Source organism: Triticum aestivum, chromosome 2A (genome assembly GCF_018294505.1).
Source record: "Triticum aestivum cultivar Chinese Spring chromosome 2A, IWGSC CS RefSeq v2.1, whole genome shotgun sequence".
NCBI lineage: Eukaryota > Viridiplantae > Streptophyta > Magnoliopsida > Poales > Poaceae > Triticum > Triticum aestivum.
This window is the reverse complement of record NC_057797.1, coordinates 245,434,772-245,447,399: the sequence shown is the minus strand read 5'-3', so window position 1 is coordinate 245,447,399 and position 12,628 is coordinate 245,434,772. Positions and strand designations below refer to the sequence as shown.

Genomic DNA, 12,628 nt, shown 5'->3' with positions numbered 1-12,628 from the left:
TACAATTCCAGTTTGTGTTGACACAGGTGTTCAGACTGATGATATTTGTGTTGATCATATCCCAGTGCATGAGGTGCTTCGGAGCGACAAGCGCAGTTTTGTTAGCACACTTGCGAGGCGTTTTGTTGGAGCAGCAGTGCGGAAGCACAAAGGCAAGGATGGACATGTTCGTCAGTTGTGTGGCCCAGGCATTACTCATCTTTTGCAGGGTAGTGCAAAGCAGGTTCATGTTCAGAAACAAAGGGCTCCAGCAAAGGTGGACAAGAAGAAGGTGGTGGCACTTATGCCCAGGCGTGTGTGGAGAAGAAAGGCACCCATAGCTGAACCAAGTCGAGCAGACCAAGAGGGAGGATTTGGAGTGGTAGGCAGGCGAGACTTGAAGATGGCGAAGACGCGTGATGCTTTTGTTGATATCACGCCACCCTTTCCAGTAGACCCTCACATGTTGAGGACAACGCTTTTTGAAGGGGGGAAGATGATATGGGCACGACGGAGGAGGTGAAGCCCAATTTCAGGACTCCGCCAAGCTAGGCGTGTCATTGTTATTTTTAATAATTGTGAGTTTTGGCCTGGTTTTGGGTCTGTCCAACCAAGTCAGGTCGAGGCCCATTAGATTGGGTGCCTCACCCCTCCATATAAGGAGTTGGGGTGCATTAGGTTTAGGGGGTGGAGAATTTTAGTCGAAAACTATCGAGTTGTGTTTCCTTGGTGAAGCATCCCTCTGGGGACGGCGATGTCGTTTATCTAATAAAGATTGCTGCGAAGGTTCTTGTGTTCAGCAAGGATTATCGTGCTTTGGTTTGAGGCATGGTGATCTTCATCACGTTGCTTGCTGGATTTGTTTCCTCATCTTCAGGTTACGCGGATTACTCCCGTGATTAGAAGTTTTCCTATTTTATTGTCTTGCGGTGAAAGATCGGGCAAAAACTATAGGATCATCATGTTGATCCTTATTACCTTCTCCCATATTTGCTTGCTTGCCCCCTGCCTGCTCCACCAAGCGGACAAACTCAAGCCTATGGGGAACAAGAAAAACGATGAATAGATCGATTTAACTGGTAGCAAACGAACTAATTTTCTTGGTGGTGAGGGCTCACGAATTGGGGAGGATAAAAGCACCTGCTCCACGGTGGCTCCCAGATGACGCAGTGCTCACGGCAGCCCGTGCTCTAGCTCACCTCCTTGTCGAGCCTGTCACTGCCGCTGGTTTTCCCCGCGCCACCTCCTCTTCCTCTTTTCTGGTCTCCCCCGTGCCACCTCCTCTTCCTTTTTTCCTCCAGCGGCGGCGCAGTCCCCCCATGACTTCTTGGTGGTGAGCGCTCACGATTGGGGAGGAGAAGAGGAGCCCGTGGCTTCTTGGTGGTGAGGGCTCACGGATTGGGAAGGAGAAGAGGAGGCGGCGGACTGGGAGGGGGAGGAGAGGAGGTGGCGGACTGGGGAGGAGGAGGAGAGGAGGCGGTGGATTGGGGAGGAGGAGAGGAGGCGGGGATTGGGGGTGAGAGGAGGTTGTCGATAGGATAGGGTTTTCACCATGTTTGCCTGTACGTGAAATTACTAAAATGCCCTTAGCAGGCCACCAAATTTATAGCGATGATAGCAGCACTGTTCATAGAGATTTAGGGATGACGTGGCTGGCTTCGTCTGGCCTAGCACTTCTTGAACGTTTATATGTTCAATGGCATCAGAGGAAACGGACAGAACACGCCTGAGTCTCGCTCGACCTCATGACATGCGCGCCACGGCAGTCTAGGGTTTGGCCGCTGCCGCCCCTGCCTCTACTGCTTACTCCGGCGACACTCCACATCCGGCAGGTATAGTTTTCCCTCCTCCCTCACCCCCCCTCTCATCCCATGGTGGTGGCCGGCCGGCGGTCCGACGGCTCCGGCGCCGATGCACCGGCCCTTCTCCTCCATACTCCTACCTCCCTCCTCCCTCCCTTTGCCCCCTATGGTGGAGGTCAAGTCGTCCCGTGCCTCCTCAATCTGGTCTCCGTGAGGGACGGGGCAGGTCCGACCGTCCGCCGGCGCCGGTGAACTGGGACTCCTTCCTCCTCTCTCCTCCCTCCACCCTCCATCACTCATCCCCATCCATCCTCTTCTAAAAAAATTCTCTGATCATGCATATTCCTATTTTCTGTTTTTTTGTGATTTGATGGTTAATAGTCATAGATTGTAGTATGTTATTACAGTATCATTAGTACTTGTTGCATATTGCTACTCTCTATGCATTTTCAAGATTATGTATGAATGGATTGGCCAGCAATGGCCCAATTTTTGTCATGGTTTATATCTTTTGCTACGTAATTGCTTGATGCGCATATTGATCGGTCATTGGCCAGTAGTACCAAGGTTAAAGTTTTTTATAGATGTGATGCCGATGATGAGTATGTACTTCCAGTGCTATGACTGGAGGTGGCACGAACACAAGCAGACCCGGTTGAAGATGAGGGGAAGGAAGACAGCATGACAATATTCATAGTAGAATAGCTCATGCTTGTCTAGCAATGGCAACATAAGTTTAGCTATGTTGATGGAGGTCATCCTCATGTGAACCATACTGTGTTTTGTATGATGCATGTCTTTGTAATAATATTATGGGAACACTATCTATTTAAATGTATGCAACATCAAAGTATAGTTGTTCAATTGTGTATGTGTTAGCTATAAATCGCTTACATTGTCATATTTTTTCTGTGTAAAATGATTGTCCAATTTCCTACAAATGTACATGTCACTACTTTAAATTAGCATATAAACATATTCACTCAAGTGCCAAGGCATTACAGACAATTCACAACCAAATCTGCAGTTTTATGGTTGTTTTAACCAAACAGCCTCTAGCTTGTCTACAGTGGCATTTTCACAGCAGATCAACCCATTAAGCTACGTGTGAAAGGCGGCCAACCAGTTATGCCACGTGGCGTAAGTGGTTGGCCGCGGCGTGTAATCTTTTGAAAAAATTTTAGATGAAGGCGTGAATTATTTTTTAAAAGAGGTGAGGACCTCTGGTATTTTCTAAATGAAGGGTTGACAGACTGCAGTGGTAATTTTTTTCCTTTTTTACTTTGTGAAGGTGAGGATTTTTCTAATATGGTTTTTTAGATGCAAGGACTCTATGTATCTTTTTAAAATAGAAACATGCACATACTGTCCTCTCAAGCAGCGGCGCCACAGATGACGCTCACTTTAAACAGAGGAGAAATTTTTTTGAAGAGACGCACATACATCTTATAAGTGCACCTAAAAACAGATTAGGAGGGATTTGATTTTAGAGTTTTGTGTCTGTGCTCATGGCAGCAACTAGATGCTTTTTTGGGAGGGGCGTTTTGGCTCTCGGGTCCAGGTGATCCTGATATCTGGGCCGTCCAGATGAGCTCTGGGATCTGTGCGAGGCATTATTAAATTCGATATACCGTATTGAATAAGAGGGGAATACACAGTGGCGGGCCTTGTACGTACGATGTCAGATGACGGGCGGCACCGTCTGTGGAGTCGCCGTTAACGACGGGCAAAATGAATGCATCCCCGTCCACCAGCTTCGGCCCCTGTTTTCAGCGAAAGATGATCGAGCCGAGTAAAAATTAGAGCCGGAGGGCGGCGTCGGTGGCGGCTACATCGGCGGCATTCTCGCACACTGATTCCCTGCTCGCATCACCGGACGTGGTCTCCGATTACTGCTGGCGCAGCCGTGGCGATGGATTTTCCCGTCGCTCCGATGGACAGGTAAGAAATCAATCCTTGTACATAAATGTTCTTCGTTCCCATTTACGATCCAGCATCAAAACAAGCTTAGAGCTTCGATCCAACGTGCTCAGGTTGCCCATATTCCCGGATGAGGCGGCTAGCGCGGCGGCCCTAATTGAATTGATTGGTGGGGCTGGTCGTGCGGAAAAGGAATTAACCAACGGATCTGGCGGGGCGGTGGTTGGAGGATTTGGGCGCAGCTCAGCTGGGCAGTTCGGGGGTGGTGCTATGTGCGGCGAGGAAACAAGTGTGGCTGCCGGCGGCCCTGCCGTGTCAATGCAAACGCCGTTGACCAGGGCGGCGTTGAAGCACATTTTGATGGAGATCAGGGCGCTGTGATTCAAGATCGAACAGGAAGTGGCGATGGAGGCTCTCTGCACAATCGACTGGCAAGGTGGATCCCCAAGCCCCTGGATGGACTAAGAGGTAATTGGGATTTTCTGTAGAACTGCATTCTGTACCTTGCAACCGTAGTTGGAATGATGCCCTGTTTATTTTAGTTTGTTATGCTGGCTAGTGAATTGTCAGTTTGATAAAACCATTGTTTGGGGACTTTTTGCTGACGGCGGAGAGAGCTGCGGCCCTGAGGCCTTCTGTTGGTGGCCGGGTATCAAGCATGAGCAAGCTAGCAATGGCGACGGACTTTCCCGTACACCAATAGACAGGTAAGTGTGGCATTATCCTAGGGGCGGTGAAAGATCGTCGATGTCACCTAGAGGGGGGTGAATAGGCGTTTTAAAATAATTACGATTTAGGCTTTAACAAATGCGAAATAAACCTAGCGGTTAATTTGTCAAGTACAAATCCTAAAACAACTAGGCTCACCTATATGCATCAACAATTTATGCTAAGCAAGATAAACAACTATGTGATAGCAAGATATATGACAAGAAACAATATGGCTATCACGAAGTAAAGTGCATAAGTAAAGGGGTTCGGGTAAGAGATAATCGAGGCAGCGGAGACGACAATGTATCCCGAAGTTCACACCCTTGCGGATGCTAATCTCCGTTTGGAGCGGTGTGGAGGCACAATGCTTCCCAAAAAGCCACTAGGGCCACCGTAATCTCCTCACGCCCTCGCACAATGCAAGATGTCGTGATTCCACTAAGGGACCCTTGAGGGCGGTCACCGAACCCGTACAAATAGCAACCCTTGGGGGCGGTCACCGAACCCGTACACTTTGGTAACCCATGGGGGCGGTCACCGGTACCCGTCAAATTGCTCGGGGCAACTTCAAGCTCCTCATTTTTAGTTTCAAAATCATTGGCCACCTCAAGAGCTCTATCACGAGATTCCCTCACTCTAGATAATTCTAGAGCAAAAGTCTCCTCAAGAGATTCCTTAGTGGTTTGTTCAAGTTCAAGAGCTTGAAAGAGGTCCGCAATTTCATTAGCGTAATCACGCTCATAACCTTCCATTTTATCAATGGTGACCTCATGCTCCTCAAGACGAGATTCCAACTCATCAATATACTTCTTGCCCTCAATGGCAATGGACATGATTTCGATGAAGTTGGAACGAGCAATTTTATTTTTATGAAGAGCTTTAAAAATCATTTCCCCCTTAATTTTTAAGGAGGCAACATTATCATTCTCTTCATCATTATCCTCATCATCGTTAGTATCAACATCATCATAAAGAGACATATTGGGTTACAAAGTAGGAGATACCTTTGAAGCCTTAGCCATAAGGCAAAAAGCAATAGATGATGATGTAGGATCCCTTGATGCACCATTAAACACCACATCTTGTTCCATGTAGTGTTGGGTTTCCTCTACATTGTTAGCACAACAATTCGAGGAAATATATGTATTTTTATCATGGCAACAAGACATAGTACACATATCATCATAAGATTTAGTCAAGCAATTTCTACATGATATGCAAGGACTATCAACACAAGCATGTGAAACATTTGGAGTGCTCGAAGTGTTAAAGCCCAAAGAAGGATCATTGCAATAAGATAGTGATGAAGGATCATCCACAATAAGCATACTATCATCATTGCAATGACCAACACTACTCACCATATCATTACCTTGTGGCAAACCACATGTAGGTGAAGTAGAAGAAGTTGAGAAGACTATACGACCGGAGGTGGAGGGAGAACAATCATCCCCACAAATCTTGGACACACCATATTTATCTTGAAGCTTCGTCCACAACTCATGAGCATCCCGGAACGACATGAGGTGAAATATAACTACATTGCTCAAAGCATCGAAAAGCACATTAGAAGCTTGAGCATTGAGATAAGAGTTTTTATCATCCTATAAAGATAATCTTTGGGGATCCTTTGGAGGAGAAAAACCCATATCTACAATTCGCTCTAAATTTGGGTCCATGACCCTAAAGAGATTAAGCATGCGAATTACCCAAACATCAAAATTTGTGCCATCGAAATTAAGAGTGTCAAAGAATCCTAATCCCCTAGTCGACATCTTTACTCTCTAGGCGGTTAAGCCTAACAAAGAGGGACAAGGCTCTGATACCAATTGAAAGATCGTCGATGTCGCCTAGAGGGGGGGTGAATAGGCGTTTGAAATAATTACGGTTTAGGCTTTAACAAATGCGGAATAAACCTAGCGGTTAATTTGTCAAGCACAAAACCTAAACAACTAGGCTCACATATGTGCACCAACAACTTATGCTAAGCAAGATAAGCAACTATGTGATAGCAAGATATATGACAAGAAATAATATGGCTATCACGAAGTAAAGTGCATAAGTAAAGGGGCTCGGGTAAGAGATAACCGAGGCATGCGGAGACGACGATGTATCCCGGAGTTCACACCCTTGCGGATGCTAATCTCCGTTTGGAGCGGTGTGGAGGCACAATGCTCCTCAAGAAGCCACTAGGGCCACCGTAATCTCCTCACGCCCTCGCACAATGCAAGATGTCGTGATTCCACTAAGGGACCCTTGAGGGCGGTCATCGAACCCGTACAAATAGCAACCCTTGGGGGCGGTCACCGAACCCGTACACTTTGGTAATCCATGGGGGCGGTCACCGGTACCCGTCAAATTGCTCGGGGCAACTTCAAGCTCCTCATTTTTAGTTTCAAAATCATTGGACACCTCAAGAGCTCTATCACGAGATTCCCTCATTCTAGATAATTTTAGAGCAAAAGTCTCCTCAAGAGATTTCTTGGTGGTTTGTTCAAGTTCAAGAGCTTGAGAGAGGTCCGCAATTTCATTAGCGTAATCACGCTCATAACCTTCCATTTTATCAATGGTGACCTCATGCTCCTCAAGACGATATTCCAACTCATCAATACACTTCTTGCCCTCAATGGCAATGGACATGATTTCCATGAAGTTGGAACAAGCAATTTTATTTTTATGAAGAGCTTTAAAAACCATTTCCCCCTTAATTTTTAAGGAGGCAACATTATCATTTTCTTCATCATTATCCTCATCATTGTTAGTATCAACATCATCATAAAGAGACATATTGGGTTTCAAAGTAGGAGATACCTTTGAAGCCTTAGCCATAAGGCAAAAGGCAATAGATGATGATGTAGGATCCCTTGAAGCACCATTAAACACCACATCTTGTTCCATGTAGTGTTGGGTTTCCTCTATATTGTTAGCACAACAATTCGAGGAAATATATGTATTTTTATCATGGCAACAAGACATAGTACACATATCATCATAAGATTTAGTCAAGCAATTTCTACATGATATGCAAGGACTATCAACACAAGCATGTGAAACATTTGGAGTGCTCGAAGTGTTAAAGCCCAAAGAAGGATCATTGCAATAAGATAGTGATGAAGGATCATCCACAATAAGCATATTATCATCATTGCAATGACCAACACTACTCACCATATCATTACCTTGTGGCAAACCACATGTAGGTGAAGTAGAAGAAGTTGAGAAGACTATACGACCGGAGGTGGAGGGAGAACAATCATCCCCACAAATCTTGGACACACCATATTTATCTTGAAGCTTCGTCCACAACTCATGAGCATCCCGGAACGGCATGAGGTGAAATATAACTACATTGCTCAAAGCATCGAAGAGCACATTAGAAGCTTGAGCATTGAGATAAGAGTTTTTATCATCCTCTAAAGATAATCTTTGGGGATCCTTTGGAGAAGAAAAACCCATATCTACAATTCGCTCTAAATTTGGGTCCATGACCCTAAAGAGATTAAGCATGCGAATTACCCAAACATCAAAATTTGTGCCATCGAAACTAAGAGTGTCAGAGAATCCTAATCCCCTAGTCGACATCTTTACTCTTTAGGCGGTTAAGCCTAACAAAGAGAGACGAGGCTCTGATACCAATTGAAAGATCGTCGATGTCGCCTAGAGGGGGGGTTGAATAGGCGTTTTGAAATAATTACGGTTTAGACTTTAACAAATGCGGAATAAACCTAGCGGTTAATTTGTCAAGCACAAAACCTAAACAACTAGGCTCACCTATATGCACCAACAACTTATGCTAAGCAAGATAAGCAACTATGTGATAGCAAGATATATGACAAGAAACAATATGGCTATCACGAAGTAAAGTGCATAAGTAAAGGGGCTCGGGTAAGAGATAACCGAGGCACGCGGAGACGACGATGTATCCCGGAGTTCACACCCTTGCGGATGCTAATCTCCGTTTGGAGCGGTGTGGAGGCACAATGCTCCCCAAGAAGCCACTAGGGCCACCGTAATATCCTCACGCCCTCGCACAATGCAAGATGCTGTGATTCCACTAAGGGACCCTTGAGGGCGGTCATCGAACCCGTACAAATAGCAACCCTTGGGGGCGGTCACCAAACCCGTACACTTTGGTAACCCTTGGGGCGGTCACCGGTACCCGTCAAATTGCTTGGGGCGATCTCCACAACCTAATTGGAGACCCCGACGCTTGCCCGAAGCTTTACACCACAATGATTGAGCTCCGAACAACACCAACCGTCTAGGGCGCCAAGGCACCCAAGAGGAACAAGCTCTAGGGTGCCCAAACACCCAAGAGTAATAAGCTTCTCAAACTTCACTTCCACGTATCACCGTGGAGAACTCAAATCGATGCACCAAATGCAATGGCAAGGGCACACGGAGTGCCCAAGTCCTTCTCTCTCAAATCCCGCCAAAGCAACTAATGCTAGGGAGGAAAATGAGAGGAAGAACAAGAAGGAGAATACCAAGAACTCCAAGATCTAGATCCAAGGGGTTTCCCTCACATAGAGGAGAAAGTGATTGGTGGAAATGTGGACCTAGATCTCCTCTTTGTTTTCCCTCAAAAACTAGCAAGAATCCATGGAGGGATTGAGAGTTAGCAAGCTCGAAGAAGGTCAACAATGGGGGAAGAACCCAGCTGAAATAACAAGGTTGAATGGGGAAGAAGACCCCATTTTATAGGAGCTCCCGAATCCAACCGTTATGTGCTCAGTCCACGCACGAGCGGTACTACCGCTCAGGGGAGCGGTACTACCGCCCGGGAGGTAGAACACGGAGAGCGGAGCAAAACAGAGTGTGTGGCGGAGCCGTATGAGCGGCACTGCCGCTGGAGCCAGCGGTACTACCGTTGGCCGCAGCGATACTGCCGCTTGGGACAGCGGTACTACCGCTTGTGGCGATAAGCGGTACTGCCGCTCCGGCCCGGCGGTACTACCGCTGGGACCGCGCACAAGCCTACCACGAGCACAGGGAGAAGGAACATAGATGAGGGCCATTGAGCGGCACTAGGGGTGGTGGTAGCCGCGGTACTACTGCACATGAACGGTACTACCGCTCCTACTGCCGCCCCTACTGCCGCTGAACCCGACACGAGAAAACCATGTCTCGAGTCGAGGCGGTACTAGCGCGGAACCGGAGCCGTACTACCGCTTATGGCCATGGGCGGTACTACCGCTTGTGGCGATAAGCGGTACTGCCGCTCCGGCCCAGCGGTACTACCGTTGGCGCCATCCTTAAGCCACTTCCACAAAAGCAAGTAAACTCCACGGAAAATCAGAACTGCCATAACTTCTGCATATGAGCTCCGAATTGAGCAAACTCAAGCTTGTTGGATACAAGACGACGAGTAGCATCAAAATAGCGACTGGTTATAGTAAGAAGAGGCAGGGGAGGTATGCCAAACAAATAGAGGAGTGAAACCTCCAAAAAGGAAGAACCGACATAACCTCCAACATCGAAAACATCATAGAAGATGCATGTGAACTCCGTTTTCGATGAACTCGAGCTTGTCATGAAGATGACCATAAGCTCTAAGACTCACAAAGAGAACCAAACAATAACCAAGAAAGATGATGCAAGGATGCAATGGTTTGAGCTATCAACTAATGATATGATCAAGCTACTCATCGAGAGCCCCCCTTGATAGTACGGTAATCGATCCTATAACCCGTTCTCCCAACTACCATCATGAGACCGGTAAAATAGAAAACCTATCAAGGGCAAACCTTTGCCTTGCACATGGTCCACTTGAGTTAGATGATGATGATCTTGACTTCGTCAAGTTGGACCATCTTTCTTGATTGTGTTGGCTCGATGAAGACTAGTTGATTGCTCCCCCATACTCCACTATGGATGAGCCACTCTTCCGCACATCTTCACATGTCCATTGTCACCACAATGGACGGCAAGCTTCAAGCATTTGATCTCTTCATGATGCTCCACTTGAACTTGCACACCGCAACCTAAACCCACAAAGAACTCTCACGAAGGCCATGGGTTAGTACACAAAGCGTAATTGACAATGCTTACCATACCATGGGATCACTTGATCCCTCTCGGTACATCTTCTACGCTTTGTGGGTTGATCAACTTGATTCATTTTTTGACTTAGTCTTGATCAACCTCGCATAAGACCAATCTTTAGGTAATTCCTTGAATAGCACCTTCGTCGACACAAACTCTCCTTGAAACCAACACATGTACTCCAAGAAAAGCCTATGGACAAAACCTTCAAATATAACTCAAGGCAACCATTAGTCCATAGAGATTGTCATCAATTACCAAAACCAAACATGGGGGCACCGCATGTTCTTTCAGGCGGCGCAAGATTGTTTTTTGTTTCGATCCGGGGCGCCGCCGCAGCCTGATTGTTGATGAAATCTCTAAGTGCAGGCTACCTATCTTTGCCGACGAGGCATGCAGCGCAGTTAAATCATTTTTATCTTGTGTGCAATTGAATTATGCTTTCTATTTGTACAAGTGGTGCTTGATAAAAGTTGCAGAATGTTCCTGATTAAAACACATGTGTGCACAGCCTGCTGTTGGTTGCTATTTCTAATACCGCAGCTGCATGTACAAGTGGTGCTTGATAAAAATTGCGGATGATATACAAGGGTTCTAGTTCCTAAATAGAAATCCAGAAACTTTCTGGTTGATTTTAATCTATTTTGTTTTGTTTGGTTCAGTGTTAGAGTTGGAAAACACCTGCCGAACGCCTTGTCCGGAAAAGAGTTGGCGCCCTACCGCAGACGATCCGCGGATACACGGACAACCTCGGTGGTCATTTAGTGGAAACTGAGAGTGTGTTGACATTCGACTCTCTCGAAGAAGATTGGGAGCACGGATTTGGGATAAGATATGGGAAAAGCAGGCTCAATGCTGAGAAGACCAAGTGTATGCAGGAAGTTGTCTGCAGGTGCTCTGTAAGTGATTAGATAGTTTTCTAATGGCAAAACAATTTTGTTATTTATTTTCTTGCGATTCATATTACATATGCATGAAACATCTTTTTCTCGGTCCTTTAAATTGAAGCAAAATAATATATGTCGTGGAATGCAGGGGAAGCCAATAAAAGAAAACGGCAGGGCTTGCCGTTGTGAGTGCCCGGCTATGATCAGATTGCTTCGGACACACGACAACGGGTGGTACATAACCGAACACAGGGTGAATCACAACCACTCACTGACACCTACATGTGGCGAGAAGGTGAATTGGCCGGCCCACATCAAATTGATGTCTACATGAAGGATCTGGTAAAACAGTTATAAATAATAGCAAGTTTTTGCGGGTAGACACATTGGCTGGCATTTGTGCCCCTGAGAAGAAGTGAAATGCAGGACAGCCGACAAACAGCTGTGATAAAGCACCATATGAGGAGTTGAGTATGAGAACTACATTTTGCAGCATCTGCAGAGGTAAGAGGCATAAGAAGACCACCCGTCGACAGAGAGATGATTTGCCGAAACAACCAAGGAAGGAAGCAAAATGCAGTAACTGTGGTGCAGCGGGACACAGGAAAAATAATTGCATGAACCCTGAAGGTGTTAAGCTGCAAATTGGGCCTGCATGGCTAGGGATAGCAGATTTAAGATTCAATTTGCAAACAAACAAATGTTTTATGATTGAGGCAAGCTTGTTGTGACGCCTGGGTAATTAAGCTACAGTAATCCCCGCTAATGATGCCACGTCACCTCGGTTACTGTGGATAAACTCGCGTTAGTTCGGAACCTAGTTCGAATTTCAAATTCAAAATCGAGCAAACAATAAAAGTTTTCAAATATTCAAATTTAAATGTTCGGAGTGAACCAAATAATACATAGGTAATTATGGTGGAGAAACCAAACTTTGATAAAATGTTTAAAGGCCCTAAGACAATTAAAACAATAGTGAAAACAATTAAACAAATGCCTATTGAATTTATAAAATGCTAACACTATTTTATTATGGGTTAAGAATTAATCTCGTAGTAGTTTATTGGTAAATACAAATTAGGCACTAGTGGTAATTTTATAGAACTGAAAATAAAAGAAACTACAAAATAAATAAAAGAAAGAAAATACAAAAGAGAAACAAAAAAAAGGAGGAGAAGCCCCCCCCCCTGCTGGACCGCGGCCCAGCTAGCCATCGGGCCAACCAGGCCGGCCCAGGTCGGCCCCCCACTCCTCTCCCTTATCCACTCCTCCTCCCCACTCGTC

At 45.9% G+C, this 12,628-nt stretch overlaps 1 long non-coding RNA gene across 3 annotated transcripts; it reads left to right on the top strand.

Annotated features, from left to right (window-relative positions):
• The first annotated feature begins 3,470 nt into the window (after positions 1–3,470).
• LOC123188482 (uncharacterized) lies at positions 3,471–12,110 on the top strand. Of its 3 annotated transcripts, none has more exons than XR_006494703.1 (5): positions 3,472–3,722; positions 3,815–4,169; positions 4,261–4,408; positions 11,120–11,356; positions 11,493–12,110. It is a non-coding gene; the product is annotated as an uncharacterized lncRNA (long non-coding RNA). The 3 variants fall into 3 exon arrangements; XR_006494702.1 differs by having other exon boundaries at positions 4,244–4,408; XR_006494701.1 differs by having other exon boundaries at positions 3,471–3,722; positions 3,815–4,408.
• The last annotated feature ends 518 nt before the right edge of the window (positions 12,111–12,628 follow it).